This window comes from Acinonyx jubatus, chromosome A3 (assembly GCF_027475565.1).
Source record: "Acinonyx jubatus isolate Ajub_Pintada_27869175 chromosome A3, VMU_Ajub_asm_v1.0, whole genome shotgun sequence".
In the NCBI taxonomy this organism is placed as follows: Eukaryota; Metazoa; Chordata; class Mammalia; order Carnivora; family Felidae; genus Acinonyx; species Acinonyx jubatus.
Genome location: NC_069388.1, coordinates 50,102,049 through 50,117,501, shown reverse-complemented (window position 1 = coordinate 50,117,501; position 15,453 = coordinate 50,102,049). Strand labels below are relative to the sequence as shown.

The following is a 15,453-nucleotide window of genomic DNA, read 5'->3' as shown; positions in this document are numbered from 1 at the left end:
TGATCCATGGGTGTAGTTCTGCCACCTCACAGTCCATTTCCTCTTCTAAAAATAGCCCCTCTGGTATTATAAGTCACCCTCCCAAATATTTTTTTTAATAGACTTTATTTTGTACATCTGTTTTAGGTTCACAGCAAAATTGAACAGGTGGTACAAATATTTCCCATTACACCCATGTACATCCTCAATTATCAATACCCTCCCCAGATGGTCCCTTTGTTACAACTGTTGAATCTAGATGGACACATCATAATCACCCAAAGTCCATAGTTTACGCTAAGTTTTGCTCTTGGTGCTGTACATTCTTTGGGTCTAGACAAATGTATAGACATGTATCTACCATACAGAATAGTTTCACTGCCCTAAAAATCCTCTGTGCTCCACCTACTCATCCCTCCTCCCCCAAGCCATGGCAACCACTCATTCTTCTACTGTCTCCATGGTTTTGCTTTTTTCAGAATGTCATATAGTTGGAATCATATACTATGTGACATTTTTCAGACTGGCTTCTTTCACTTAGTAATATACATTTAAGGTTCCTCTGTGTCTTACTATGGCTTGATAGCTCATTTTAGAATAAGATTTCATTGTATGGTTGTACCACAGTTTTTTATCCATTCACCTACTGAGGGATTCTTGATTGCTTCCAAGTTTTGGCAATTACAAATGAAGCTGCTGTAAACACCATGTGCAGGTTTGGTGTGGACATAAGTTTTCAACTCATTTGGGTAAATACCAAGGGGTGTGATTGCTGGATCATATGGTAAGAACATGTTTAGTTTTGTAAACTGTCAAAACTATCTTTCAGAGTGGCTGTGCCATTATATATACATACCACATCTTCTGTATCCATTCATCCTTCAGTGGACACTTGGGCTGCTTCCATAATTTGGCTATTGTAAATAATGTGCTGAATGATGTATAGAATTATTGAATCACTATTTTTACACCTGAAACTCATATAACACTATGTTAACTATACTGGAATTAAAATTAAAAACTTAATAAAATTAAAAACAGAAAACATAAACAAAGCAGACTGAACCATTTTACATTCCCACCAAGCCATAAGTGAGAGTTTCTGTTGCTCCACATTCTCACCATCACCTGGTGTCATCAGTGTTTTGGATTTTCACCATTATAATAGGTGTGTAGTGGTATCCTCTTATCATTTTAATTTACAATACCATGATAACTTAGGATGTTGAACATATCTTCATATGTTTATTTGACTTCTGTATATTTTCTTTGGTGAAGTGGCCAGATCTTTTGCCCACTTTTTAATCAGGTTACTTGTTTTCTTACTGTTGAGTTTTAAGTGTTCTTTGTATATTTTAGATAACAGCCCTTTATCATATTTGTCTTTTTCAAATATTTTCATCCAGTTTGCGGCTTGTCTTCTCTTTCTCTTCAGTGTCTTTTGCAGAGCAGAAGTTTTTAATTTTAATGAAATTCAACTTCTCAATTATTTCTTGCGTGAATCATGCGTTGAGTGTTGTATCAAAAAAGTCATCACCAAACTGAAGGTCATCTTGATTCTCTCTTATGTTATCTTCTAGTTGTGTAGTTTTGTCCTTCACATGTAAGTCTGTAATCCATTTTGAGTTAATTTTTCTGAAGAGCATAATGCTTTGTCTGGATTATTATTTTTTTTCTGGCACATGGATGTCCAGTTGTTCCAGCACCATCAGTTGAAAAGACCATCTTTTCTCCATTGTACTACATTTGTTACTTTGTCAGAGGTCAGTGGGCTATATTTATATGGGTCTATTTTGGGGCTCTGTATTCTGTTCCACTGATATATTTGTCTGTTCTCTTGCCAACAATTTATCTTGATTACTGTAGCTTTACAGTAAGTCTTGACATTGGTAGTATCGGTCCTCCAACAATTTTCTTCTTCAATATTGTGTTGGATATTCTGGATCTTTTGCTTCTTTATATAAACTTTAGAATATGTCAATATGCACAAAATAACTTTCTGGAATACTGGTCAGGACTGTGTTGAATCTATATGTGAAGTTGGGAAGAATTGACATCTTGGCAATACTGAGTTTTCCTATTTGTGAACATGGATATATCTCCAATTATTTAGTTCTTTGATTTCATTCATCAGAATTTTGTAGACCTTGTACATATTTTGTTAGATTTATACCTAGGTATTTCATTTTGGGAGGTGCTACTGTAAATGTATGGTGCTTTTAATTTAAAATTTCAGTTGTTCAGTGCTGGTATATAGGAAAGGAATTAACTTAGGATCCTGCAAACCTGCATCTTAGTTCCAGGAGTTTTTCTGTCAATTCTTTCAATTTTTCTATGTAGATAATCATGTCATCAGTGAACAATACAGTTTTATTAACTTCCTTCTCAATCTGTATACCTCCCATTTCCTGGTCTCATCTTACTGCATTAGCTTGGACTTCCAGTTTGATGTGGAAGAAGAGTGGTAAGAGAAGACACCCTTCCATTCTCACTTTGTTCCTGATCTCAGCAGAAACGCTTATAGTTTCTCAGCATATAATGCTAACATTGTACTTACAGCTAACAGGTAAGGTACTTTGGTAAATGTGCTTTTTTCAGGTTGAATAAATTCCCCTCTATTCCTAGTTTTCTAAGAGTTTTAATCCTGATAGGTATTAGATTTTGTCAAATGTTTTTTTTCTGCATCTATCGATATGATCATGTGATTTTTTTCTCTTTAACCTGTTGATGTGATGGATTGCATTAATTGATTTTTTTAAGTTTATTTATTTATTTTGAGACAGAGAGAGAGAGAGAACAAACCAGCGGGGGAGGGTCAGAGATAGAGGGGAACAGAGGATCTGAAGCAGGCTCTGTGCTGACAGCAGAGAGCCTGATGCAGGGCTCAAACTCCAGAGCCGCAAGACCATGACACGAGCTGAAGTCAGACACTTAACCCACTGAGCCACCCAGCATCCTGCATTAACTGATTTTTTAATGTTGAGCCAGCCTTGCATACCTGGGATAAATCCCACTTGGTCATGGTATATAATTCTTTTTATACCTTGTTATATTCTATTGACTAATATTTTGTTGAGAATTTTTACATTAATGATCATCAGAAATATTGGCCTATAGTTTTCTTGTATATTTTTAAATCTAGTTTTGTTATTTGGATAATGCTGGTCTTGAAGAATGTGAAAATATCCCCTTGGGAAATATCCCCTCTGCTTCTATCTTCTGGAAGAAATGGTAGTGAATTGATATAGTGCTTCCTTAAATGTTTGGCTGAATTCACCAATGAGCCCATCTGGGCTGGTGCTTTCTGTTTTGGAAGGTTACCAATGAATGATTCAATCACTTTAATAGGTGTAGGCCTATTCAGATTGTCTGTTTCTTCTTGGGTAAGTTTTAGCATATTGTGTCTTTTAAGGAGTTGGTTCATCTCTTGTAAGCATAAAAGGATTCATAATATTTCCTTATTACTTTGTAATGTCCACAGGATCTGTAGTGATGTCCCCTTTTTCATTTCTGACATTAGTATTTTGTGTCTTCTCTTCTTTTCTTAGTTTGCTCAGCCAGGGGCTTATCAATTTCCTATTTTCAATTTCACTGATTTCTGCTCTATATTTTTTTAATTTCTTTTCTTCTGCTTACTTTGAATTCAATTTGTTCTTCTTTTTCTAGTTTCCTAAGGTAGAAGCTTAGATTATTGATTTTATTTTCAATTTTTATTTTATTTATTTTTATTTCTTGAGAGAGCCTGAGCACACTTGCATGTGTGCAAGCAGGTGACGGAAAGAGGAAGATGGAGGGAGAGAACCTCCGTGCTGAGCACGGAGCCCAACACAGGGTTTGATCTCCTGAAAATGAGATCATGACCTGAGCCAAAATCAAGAGTCAGATGTTTAAATGACTGAGCCACCTAGGTGCACCTAGATTTTAGATCTTCTTTTCTAATATGTGCAATCAATGCTATAAATTTCCCTCTAAGCCCTGCTGTCACTAAATCCCACAAATTTTGATAAGTTATAATTTAATTTTCATTTAATGAAAATATTTTTAAATTTCTCTTGAGATTTCTTTGACCTGTGTTTTGTTTAGAAGTGAGTTGCTTAATCTCCAAGTATTTGGGGATTTTCCAGTTATCTTTCTGTTATTAATTTCTACTTTAATTTCATTGTGGTCTGAGAGCAGACATTGTATGATTTTTATTTTAAGTTCGTTCAGGTGTGTTTTAGAGCCCAGAATGTGATCTGTTTTCGTGAATGTTCCATGTGAGCTTAAAAGGAATGTATATTCTGCTGTTGTTGGATGAAGTAGTCTATAGATATCCATTAGATCCAGTTGATGGATGATGGTGTTGAATTCAACTGTGTCCTTACTGATTTTCTGCATGCTGGGTCTGTCAGTTACTGATAGGGGTGTACGGAAGTTTCTAACTAAAGACTGTTCAAAATCTAGATTAAACAAATACGGATCACAAAACGATCCTAACGCAGTGGGCCTCGCAACACCCTAGACATTTATTTATCCCAGAATTGTTTCATGAGTACTATGTCTCAGGTGTGTTTCTGGGCATCAGGACCCAGTGGTGAACAAGGCAAGCAAGGTCATTGCCCTTCTGGAGTTGACGTCGTGGCGGGGGAAAGATAAACATGTAAGAAAAGAATTAACAAATATCCTTACAGGTCCTTTAAGCAGAATGACGAGAAATAAGCTGGGTAACAGGGGAGGGGTATGGTGTTTTAGACAGAAGCCTACGTTAAGAAAGGAGGCAGCCAGGCAAGGGAGAAGAGTGTGTTTAGACCAGGAGACTGCAAGAACCAGGGACCTGAGGACGAGTGTGGCATATTTGAAGAAGGCCAGAAAGACTAGTGTGGCCAGAACCAGGTGAATGGGAGGTAACAGTGGTACAGGAGATCAGTAGGCTATCTAAGGAGACCTCATGAACCACAGTGGGGAATCTGGATCCTAATGGAAATTCAGGACTGAGTACTTTGGTGATTTTGAACTTGAGAGGGTTACAGTCTTATGTATGCTTTTCGAAAGATCAGTGGGTCCACTGGGGGAGGTAGGTGGTGATGCAAGTAGGTAAAGGTCTCAGAGAAAGATGAAGGCAGTGTGGAACAGGATAGACTCTTTTTGTTCTGCTATGGGATGTAAATATTACATTACTGTTAAAGATGGAGAAAAGAGAGGTAGCAAGGTACGTGGCTTGACCATAGAGACTAGAAAGTTATTTTGTAATGAAGACAAGGCTAGAATTTTTTCTACAGGACTTATGTTTAGGTAGAAACTAACTCCTGTGTGTGTGTGTGTGCATATGTGTGTGTGTGTGTGTGTGTGTGTGTGTGTGTGTGTGTACATAAGTATTCATTTTCAGTAAGTGAGGGAGAGAGAGGCAGGGTATTTCAAGGATTAGACAGGCAACTCTCATCTGCTGCTGGTGGAAATATAAAATGGTACCCAGCCATTCTACCCCTAGGTATTTACTCAAGAGAGATGGAAACATGGGCTTTACAAAGACTACTACATGAGCATTCATAGCAGCTTTATTTTTAACAACTCTAAACTGGAATCAACCTGAATGTCAATCAACTGCTGAATAGGGGAACAACTTGGTGCAGCCATACAATGGATATTAAATCAGCAATAAAAACAAATGAGCTATTGATACACACAGTGATATAGATGAATCACAAGATCATTAAAGAAGCAAGATAGAAAAAAACACATATTGGATCATTTCATTTATATAAAAGTTTAAAAAATGCAAACTAATTTTTAGTGACAGAAAGCAGATCAGCGGTTTCCTGGGGCCAGGGGCTAAGCAAACAAAGGACTAGAGAGGGGCATGAGCAAACATTTAGGGGTAATGGGAGCACATGTTACCCTGATTGTGGTGATGTTTCACAGGTGTATGTATATGTCAAAATTTATCCAAGTTATTAAAAAAGAGTTAAGACAGCACTCCATTTAAAAACAGAACTTAGTGTATTTTTTTGAAAGTACACATTTTAGAGCCAGAAGAGTGAGCATGATTTTCATATCTGTTTCAGAAACAGTGCATCTAATATGATATACCACGTCCCTTCCTCATCTGACCATTATACAGTCTGTCTTTGTATCCACCGTGTGATGGAACAAATCCAAAACATGAGCTTTCTCAACAGCAGATCATTTCTCGTGCAAACCTCGTCTGCTTTGCCATTTGGCTAGAATCACTAATCCAGGTCCCCCCAGTCTCAGGACTAGGGCTGATGGATCTGCCACCACCGCAGTTGCTGGCTGCTAAAAGAGGGAGAGAGATGCCTGGAAGGTTTCCCGCGAGCAATTAAGTGTTTCAGCCCAGAAGTGACATGCATCACATTTGCTCACAAATTTTCCCACAACTCATTGCTCAGAACTAGACACGTGGCCCCACCCAATCCCGAAGGGGCCAGGAAGGAAAATGTTACCACCTGCCTGGAAAGCAGAGAGCACAAAAGATTACCTCACAAAATAACAAAGAAACAGAATTCAAAGCTGTTTCCTCTGGTGACCCTAACCCTCTATGGCTGTGATCCTGGCACTTTCTTCCCCCTTAGGGGTGGCCTCCTGAACTACCAGATGCATGTAACTTTCAAGGCATTCTAAAACTACTGGCAATTTGTCTTATATGTCTTGCTCGGGGGGCTCAGAGAGCAGATCAGGAGTGACCTGTGCCTTTACTCAGAAGCACATCTGAACGGCCTCCAGCAGTTGCTTATGTGTGAATTTGGGGACAGACACTTGTCCACTGTGACTGTAGACAGTCTCATTTGTGTTTCCATGGAGTATCTGTGCCTAGACAACAAGGGTTCTGAAAGCATTTTGTGGAAGTGTAAGCATCAGAATGAACCCGTGAGCAGATATATGAATTATTCTGCTAGGTGAACTTACTTAATGCTGTTAATTTTAATGTTAGAGAGTCCCATATTAGGTGGTTATTGTAGCTGAGCCCTTGCTGGCAATAGGCAGTCTTCAGAACTCTCTTCTAGTTAGTCAAGGCAAATCCACATTCTCACACATTAGGAGTCTTCCTGTCTCATCTGGCATGGGAGGGCCATGTCTGACAGGCTAATGACTTCCCTTCATCAAAGAATCCAGGGACCTTACCACAGAAAACAAAATATGCTTCCTTTGGGATGACTTACCTCCTCATCAGTGAATGGAGGATTTGAAAGGGAGCCCTGCAAAGCCCTCTCCAGCTCCAAGGATAGGAGCTGTGAACCCAGGAATGTGTTTTCAATTGACTCTCACCTAGTCACATCCCATCTGTAAGATCACTTTTTCCAGAGCTTTGCTGAATCCCCACAAGAAATCCCTGGAAAACACCTTATCAATATGTGGCTCCAGAATTCACTGTTTTCCTCATTACAAATCTGGGGAGACACTGCCCACCTTTAGTGCAGTTGCCCTCGGGCCATTCATTTATTTTTTCATCCATCGACAACAAACTATTTGTGGAGCTATGCTGCCATGAGCCCTGGCTCTGTGCTCCAGGCCCAGAGCTGAACAAGGGAGTCTAGAGGAGACATACCTTTGCACAGGCAGCCTCACCGAGCTGTGTGGACTGATCTGATAGTGCACGTACGGGGCTCCATGGAAACCCAGAGCAGAGCCCCCATCTGTAGGGCGGGAGGGCAGACATGTAGGCAAAATGGCTGGAAGAGAAGGCTCTGAGCTGTCTCCCCTGCTCCATAGGCTGTAGCTTAGGGACACCCTTTGCAGAGAAGTCTTTATTCTAATAAGGAGAAGCTCAGAGCAAGTAAAGGATACTATTTCACTCCTCTTTGCTGATTATAAGAAAACACTTGAGGTGGGGTAGTAACAGCGCACCCATCCTAGAATTAGCCCGTGTGGGGCCAGGGTCTTTGACTGCCTTCCTCATCCACCCAAGCACCCATTGGTGCTTGGAGGCCAATGCTTGGAACTTTGTGGGGGCAGTGCTGCTTTCTGAGTCACCTGTTCCAGGACACATGCTGGGATGGGTCTTCTTTTTCCACAGACTCCCCACCTCCCACTCCACCTCAGCTTCCACATCCACAATAGGAAACAGTGCCCAGAGTTAAATCAGAAGATAAACTAACCCACAGTGCATGACTAACTTAATCCTGCCCTTCCGCATGATGCACTTCTTACTAAACTGTTCCCACATTCTCCTTTGCTAAGACTCCTCAGCCACAGGTGAAGTAGAAGCTTGGCAACTCTCCGGAAGTTAGGCCTGTGTGGACAGTTGGTCTGGGAGGTGAGCCATTTTCTTCCACAATGAGACCAGTAATTCAGGCAAGAGCAGAGCGGTGGGCCCCCGGGACAGATGGACTTGTAGAACTGAGTACACCTGCATTCTGCCAACTTCTCCCAGATTTCCTTTTCTAATCATTTTAGTGTAATAATAACAGCCACACATGGCCTCATGACAGTGGCTCCTTAGAGGAAGTTAGTAGCTTTTGCCAACTGAAGACTGGACATGGAAGAGAGCCCAGATTTGGGCCCCTGCTCAGGGAGGTTCTGCCTGGCCAGGGCCTGGCTGCTCCCAGTGGGGCAGTGGCAGGGTAGTGTCAGGGAGGTAGCAGGAGAGGACTCCTGCCAGCAGGCCTCTGAGCCCTTCCTCATCTGCATCTCTGAGGGTAGTCCCTGACAGGGTGTGCATCTCACATTTCCTGGAAGCAGTCTGTCTTAAGAAGCACACAGATACAGGAAGGAAATTCAGATCATCCTGTAGAGCTTGCCTGTCAGTGCCAGGATGCTGTCGCCAATGGTCAGCACTAATGGCAGTAATAGCTTTGACTCATAACGGAGCCTCAGAAATCCTGCATCCCCTTGATGAAGCATGCTGCTACTTCCACACATAACTGACCACCCTGCTGCTGCCTTTCAGGCTGGGCAAAGTTATTTCTATCCCTCTGTTTTGTTTAAAAACAATTCAGAAAGCACATGAGCTTGGCATACCTGAGTAAATAATAAAGTGTTTCATCTTTCTTGTTCCATTCCAGAAATCTTTCAGAAGGATGCCAGATTTTACAGAGATCTCATCCAAATTCATTTTATGTAATCTAATAATTTTAATAGTTCTGTAATGGTTCTGTAGAAAATGAGCCAGAGGCCTGTTGGAAATCCAAATGTGAGGCAAAGCTGTCCTAACAGGACAAAACCACAGCATAGCCTAGATGTCCTAGAGCAAGCAGGGCTGTTCCAGTTTCCTGTCCCTGCCCATCTGCCTTTTGGCCTGATCTCCTAAAGCAATTTTAAAGAAAGGAATGTGACGCTATAAATTCTACTGACTTAAAGGTCCCTTCCTACTTCTGTGAAGAGATTATGGCATTGGATGAGGTGTCAAAGGCTCAGGGTCACACGTTGCTGCAGCTTCTCAGGTGCTGAGTCCAGAAGAATCTGTAAACTGCAGCCTCAGCATTGTGTCCCTCCCTCATTTAACTATATTAAACCCAGTGAACTCTGTCTCCACTCTGCAGTAGTTTGCCTCAGGAGAACAACTGCTTGCCTGGAAGTATGAGTGCTACCCAGAGGTCTGGTCTGGTCCCTGTTCTGCATCCAGGTTCCCCCAAGGACTTGGCCCTGCCTATGCCTGGGCCTCCCCTTTGGCCACGAGAGCAACTGCACACTGGGCCTGTGGCCGCTTATCAAGTGCAGGCTGGCTCCACATTCCAGATATGGGGTGCTCTGGGGGCACCGCCAGCATTCAGCACTGGATACAGGGTGAATATGATGAGCTTTGTGCCCTTGTGGTTCTTTGTAGGGGGAGTTAAAAGCAGTGAGTATAGAGGCCAAAGAGGGCCTTAAACAAGAGACATGTGACAGGGCAGAGCAATAAACTCTTCTGAAAGTGCTCATCAGACTTTCAGAGGGGAGATGTTTTCTAAATGGAGCCTAAAAGCATGAATAGGGCTCATGGTGGGGGAGGGAGGGGAGTGCCCACATCCTGCTGCAGCTTCCAGGCCTGTCCATGTACCCCCTACCTTGCCTGCTCCCCCCAACCATGGCCCCCTCTCAGTGCTGACCCTGCCCCAGGGTGAGCTGGAGTGAGCCTGTCTAAGAGGCTCCCACTGGGCATCCGTGCAGCCTTGTCCTCTTGCAGTCTCTCTCCTGCTGTGTCTCCTACCTGCTCTCTTGTGCTGCTCCCTCTCATCAGCAGAGTTGTCCTTACTCCTAGAGTGACACATCCCCACACATGAATGCAGCCCCCACTTAGGGTCAGAAAGTCCATGTAGATACTCTCTTTCCTTCAAAGGTGCAGGAGACCATGGTCATGGAGTGGGCTGTGGCACTGGGAGAAATGTTCCATGCCTGTTTGGCCTCATCACCTTGGTTTTGGGGTCGTGGCTTGCACTTAAGACACTTGAGACATAGAACGAGGTGCTTGGGGTGGCATTTTTCAGAACTTGCAGGTGTTCAGAAGGTACAGGTGCCAGGGAGGTTGGATGCACAGTTGCACAAGAACACATGCGTGTATGCACACAGGTGCAGGCCTGTGACCTCTCCCTGGGGAAGTGGGTATGGGTCCAGCTCTCTGTATCTGTTCTTTCAGATTAAGAAGAGATTGAGTTATGACTTTGATTGTTATGGGTCAGATCAGTTGAAAAAAGAAAGCCCTTGGGCTTCTGTGTGCTCTTTGGCTACAAACATGCTCTGACCACAGATGTTTGCCTACTGATGTCCCAGCAGAGGTCTGGGAGAGGAAGGGGGCCCTTTCCACTATGGACGTGGCACCCTGTTGAAGGGAAACATGGGCATGACCAAGAATAGGGCACATCCCTCTGGGAACACGTGGCAGTAATGTGTGAGGCCCACATCAGCCTGGGGGTGGAGTTACAGTCAGAATAGCACCAAGGCTCACAGCCACACCTGTGTGTGTGTATATTGTCTTCAGAACCATGGGCCACCTGCTGGAAGGGGGCCACACATGGAAACCAGGAGGCAAGGAAGCTTCTTATTGGCCTTCCTTGGGCAGCATCAGGGCCAGGCCCTGTCCACTGTCCAAAATGCCACAGATACTTCTTTGCATCACAGCATACTGGGGGCAATACTGATGGTTCTGGAGGTCTGCCATCCCTAATGCTTTAAGATGGGAGCATAAGTGTGCCCTCTTGGCTGGAGAATTTAGCAACCTTCCAGGAGCCAGCTTCACCCTGCCCACTTGAGCACCAAGAAGGGCAGCAACCCCTTCCCCAGATCACAGAAGCTGAAATAGTACCTTTCAGTGTTATCTGTGAATCTCCAAGTGCTTGTGGATCATCCTGTCTACCAAACACACTCCTCATCATCCCTCCACCTCCTAGCTCCCCAAAGCAAACCCACACAACATGGCAGCTGGCCCTGCTTCCTCCCAAGAGCTGGTCCAAGCTCAGTTCCTGCAGCTGCCTGGATCTCAGAGCCAAAGCATGGAGAGGAGTGTGATGCTGAGTGGCAACCAGGGTACAGCCAGCCCACAGCCAGCGTCTGCATTCATTCTTCCACAATGGCTGTCAGCAAGGGACAGGGACAGACCCTCAGGGAGAGCCTGCCACCTGCCATATCAACAAAGGCTTTGCAGCCTTCACATTCTTTGCGCCAGACAATTCTTTATTGTGGGGACTTTCATGTGCATTGTGGGTGTTGAGTAGCACCCCTGGTTTCTACCCACTAGATCCCAGTAGCATGATGTACCCCAGTTGTGACAACCAGAAATTTCCCCCATGTCTCCTGGGGAACAGAATCTTCCCTAGTTGAGAACCACTGGTATATAAACTAGCAGTGTGCCTAGAACCACAAATCAAGGGTTGGACTACTGGGGCCCAGGCCTGGCTCTGCCCCCTTGGTTATGTTGATATTGTCCTGGCAACTCATTATCTTTCCAAATCTTCAGAATCCTTTCTTCATTTTCAAGAGTCTTAGGCCTATCAAAAACATTACTGCAGTAATATTTAGCTTATTAAAACTTATTCATCATGGTTAACTGAAACATATGCCTGATGATAACGTTCCCATTAAGCAGGATGAATTCATTCTGGACATCTCCTGTACAACCTTGTACCTGTTGTCATCAGTATTATGTTGTACACAGTTCTGTACTGGATACTTAAAATTTTTGTTAAGAGGGTACAGTGTTAAGTGTTATTATCAAGATAAAATTAAATTTTTAAAAATTTAACTTATTAGCATAGTGAAGGCTCAAGAATATCCTAGCCTAGTCAAGAAGCCTGTTGTTTCCTTTGCTTTGCCCACACCAGACCTGCTAACGTCCTACAGTGTGACATTCATAAGGGACACCAGCGGTGCTGGCACAGTGCCTCTTGGGATTGGGTGAAGATCAAATATCACATGCATGTGAAGATCACGTTCATGTGAGCCTTTAATTGTGCCACAGCCCCAAGATGAGGTACCCATACTCAGACCATCTTACACTCTTCAAACAGGTCTTACAATGAGATGTGATATACAAAACATTTGAACTTTCTTGTCAAGCTGGGATCTACTATGTCAAGGACTAAGAGATACTGGTCTTTTGGATGCTCTCTTAAAGTGCCCTTGGCCTCTTAATGAGCCTCAACAGGTGATTATGAAGACATTGACCCTGAATGGCCATAACCTTGGTGAACACTGGAAATTTTTGAAGCTTACACTTCCTTCCCCCTGAGCAGAGGACTCTCTGGTTGTATAAATCTTACATCAGATGATGACTGTTAGAAACTGACCCAGAGAAGAGAAAATTTCTCCTCACATCTCTACAAAGGCACAGCCTTCACCTCCAAAGACCATGTCATCTCTGCCCTCCAAAGAAGAAACAACAAGCCATATGCAGTCAGCTGCATGTCACCGAATCCTGAAGTCCCTAAAAGGAGTGCAATAGATCAGAGAGTCCTTCTCCCAACCAGACATGTGTGGGTAGGAGAGAGCTACCCCCTACTTGAGGTGTCTCCCAGCAGTAGATAGGGATTTGAAGTGATTAGCTCATAGCCCCATAGAATCCTCTCTTCAGTGTAGACCTGCACAAAGGAGATCTCTCCCCTGCTGCAAGGTCCCTGCATGTCTGCCTCCTCACACCCCCCACCCAGCTAATGAAATACCACTTGAGTGACTATACGGTTTAGAGAGGCCCTTGGGGAAAAGGTCCCCTGAGCATCCTGTCCACTGATAGTGACAAAAGGGCCGACCAAGGGCTCTAAGCAAGCTGAGCAGTGTCTTTACAGAGGAGCTGCCAGGTTGGAGGCAGAATTTTGGGCAAGCAATTTAAATGCTTTTATGCCCTCACAATCTTGTTAAGTTTCACCTTCTATCTATTTTTTATTTCTTCTCTCTTTCTTGGCTTCTGTAAAGTCACCTATTTAATATATTCACACTTGCATGAATTGAATTCTGTGGGCTGTCTAAAACAATGCATCCTCTGGGTAAAACCCTTCTACCCAAATTCTTAGTTATGCTTGGAAATCCAAACTTCTGAACACCCCATCTTGTTGGTTTTTATGACCCTGCTATTTGGTTTGACTGTATTAGGTTATCTAGAGCTCTTGATATTTCCAGTAAAAATATATTGAAGTTCAGATCTTGGCATCTTTCCTGACAAAATTCTTCTCATCTGTTATTTGGATGCCTGGTTAGCCTTCAATTGCACATGTTTCCAATATTTCTATAACATTTTCCAAAGAAGTCTGCTGGGATATGTTTTAGTCTTTTCATCCCATACTTGTTTATCACAAATGCAGTGTGTGTGTGTGTGTGTGTGTGTGTGTGTGTGTGTGTGTGTGTAGCTCATGTGTGAGATCTTTATACCCAATGATAGCAGTGCCAACACTTTTATTGTTTAGGCGTGGTCTGGACTAGGAAATCTCATGACAGGTCAAAGTGAAATCTGCCCCAGTTACTCTTGCTACATAGCAAATCACCCCAAAACTCTATGGTGTAAAACAACACTTTGATATTCTTGTCTCATGTTCTGTGGGTCAGGACCTTGGGCAGGTCACACCCATAAGGCTGTCTCTACTCCCCCACATCTGGGACCTCAGCTGAGTGTATGAAGGTTGTGAAGGGTGTACTGGCTGGGACCAGAGCCACCTGCAGGCCTGCTTGCTCAAATGTTTGGCAGTTGATGCTGGCAGTTGAATGGAACCTCTGTGAGGCTGTTCTTCAAACACCAGTTGTGGCCTCCCCATGGTTTCTGTACGTGGGAGAGCTTGGGCTTCTTTGCAGCATGGCGGCTGGGTTCTGAGACTGAGTGCATGACATCTTCATGTCTTGGATCATAAGTGACCTTTCCAGTGTGCTCTGTCAGTGGAGGCTATCACAAGGTCTCCAACACATGGGAATGAGACATGACTCCTATCACTTTATCAAGGGGAGTATTGAAGTCACTTTGCAAGGAAGGTGGGTGGGAGGAGAGACGGTGTTGTGGCCATATTTACAAAATTCAATCTGTTATATCACCCAAGATCTAGCTCTGTGACCTCTCATTCTTTCCTTGCATTCAGCCAGAAAATTACGTGTCTGTTGTAGCTACCTCCAGCTCATTACTTTTTTTTAATGTTTGTTTTTGATGGAGGACAAGCAGGGGAGGGGTAGAGAGAGGGGGACAGAAGATCCAAAGAAGGCTATGCACTAACAGGCTGAGAGCAGCAAGCCCAATGTGGGGCTTGAAGTCATGAACCACAAGATCATGACCTGAGCTGAAGTTGGATGCTCAACTGACTGAGCCACCCACATGCTCCCCTACTACTTTTCAATTAAGTGCAAAAATAAATTCTGTTGAATATGTCATCCCATAGAGTATTGCTTTCCAGCTCCCAGTGATGTCACTGGCAGAGAAGGCAGTGGCCCGGGGTGCTGGGAGCCTACCAAACTCTATGGCCCCATCCAAGCCTGCCACCTGTTAGTGCTGGGCACCTACACACGCTCCCCTGCCTCCTCATTTTTCAGTTGAAATAGATCATCAGTTTCTTAATATTAGGAAGACGGGCATGGGCTGCTTTGAGAACGTGATACCCCCTGTAGCTTGGGCCAAACATGTCATCACAACCTATAGGAAGGGTGACTTCAGCATTGCTACCTGTGAATACCATTGCTTTAGAAGACTAGATCCTGCACTGTTCCTTTGGCTGAGAGGTGATATTTTCTTTTCCAAAATAGTAAACAGCAGCTATGGAGTGACACTTAAGGATCATTCATACCAAGACTTATTCTTGCAGAAAGAAGGTACTGTGTCCAGTATCTGCATGGTACCAAACATCCATGTAGTAACCATATTGACAGTGGTGGTGATGGTGACCACAGGCAAATGTGCATCTCTCAGGTATCAGGCATCTAGCTTATGTGGTTTCATTTGGTCCCTATAACAACTCTCTGTGGTAGGTACTACTGTTACGCCATTTCTGAGGCACAGAAAATTTAGGTTGCTTGTTCAAGGTGTTATCGTTGGTAAGTAGTAGGAGCTGGAGTAAAGCCAGGTAGTCTGCATCCTGCTCTTTGCTGCCATGCTGCCTT

General features: G+C 43.4%; 1 protein-coding gene across 3 annotated transcripts in view; it reads left to right on the top strand.

Annotated features, from left to right (window-relative positions):
- The window catches only part of SH3RF3 (SH3 domain containing ring finger 3), a 366,639-nt gene that overhangs the window by 327,799 nt on the left and 23,387 nt on the right, over positions 1-15,453 (top strand). Inside the window, exon 9 of one of the 3 annotated variants that reach the window (XM_053200338.1) lies at positions 1-15,453. This exon is cut by the window's left edge and continues 14,556 nt beyond it; it is cut by the window's right edge and continues 13,294 nt beyond it. The exons of the other annotated variants lie outside the window; for them this stretch is intronic. The gene's annotated coding sequence lies outside the window, so the exon portion shown is untranslated. 3 annotated transcript variants of the gene reach the window in all.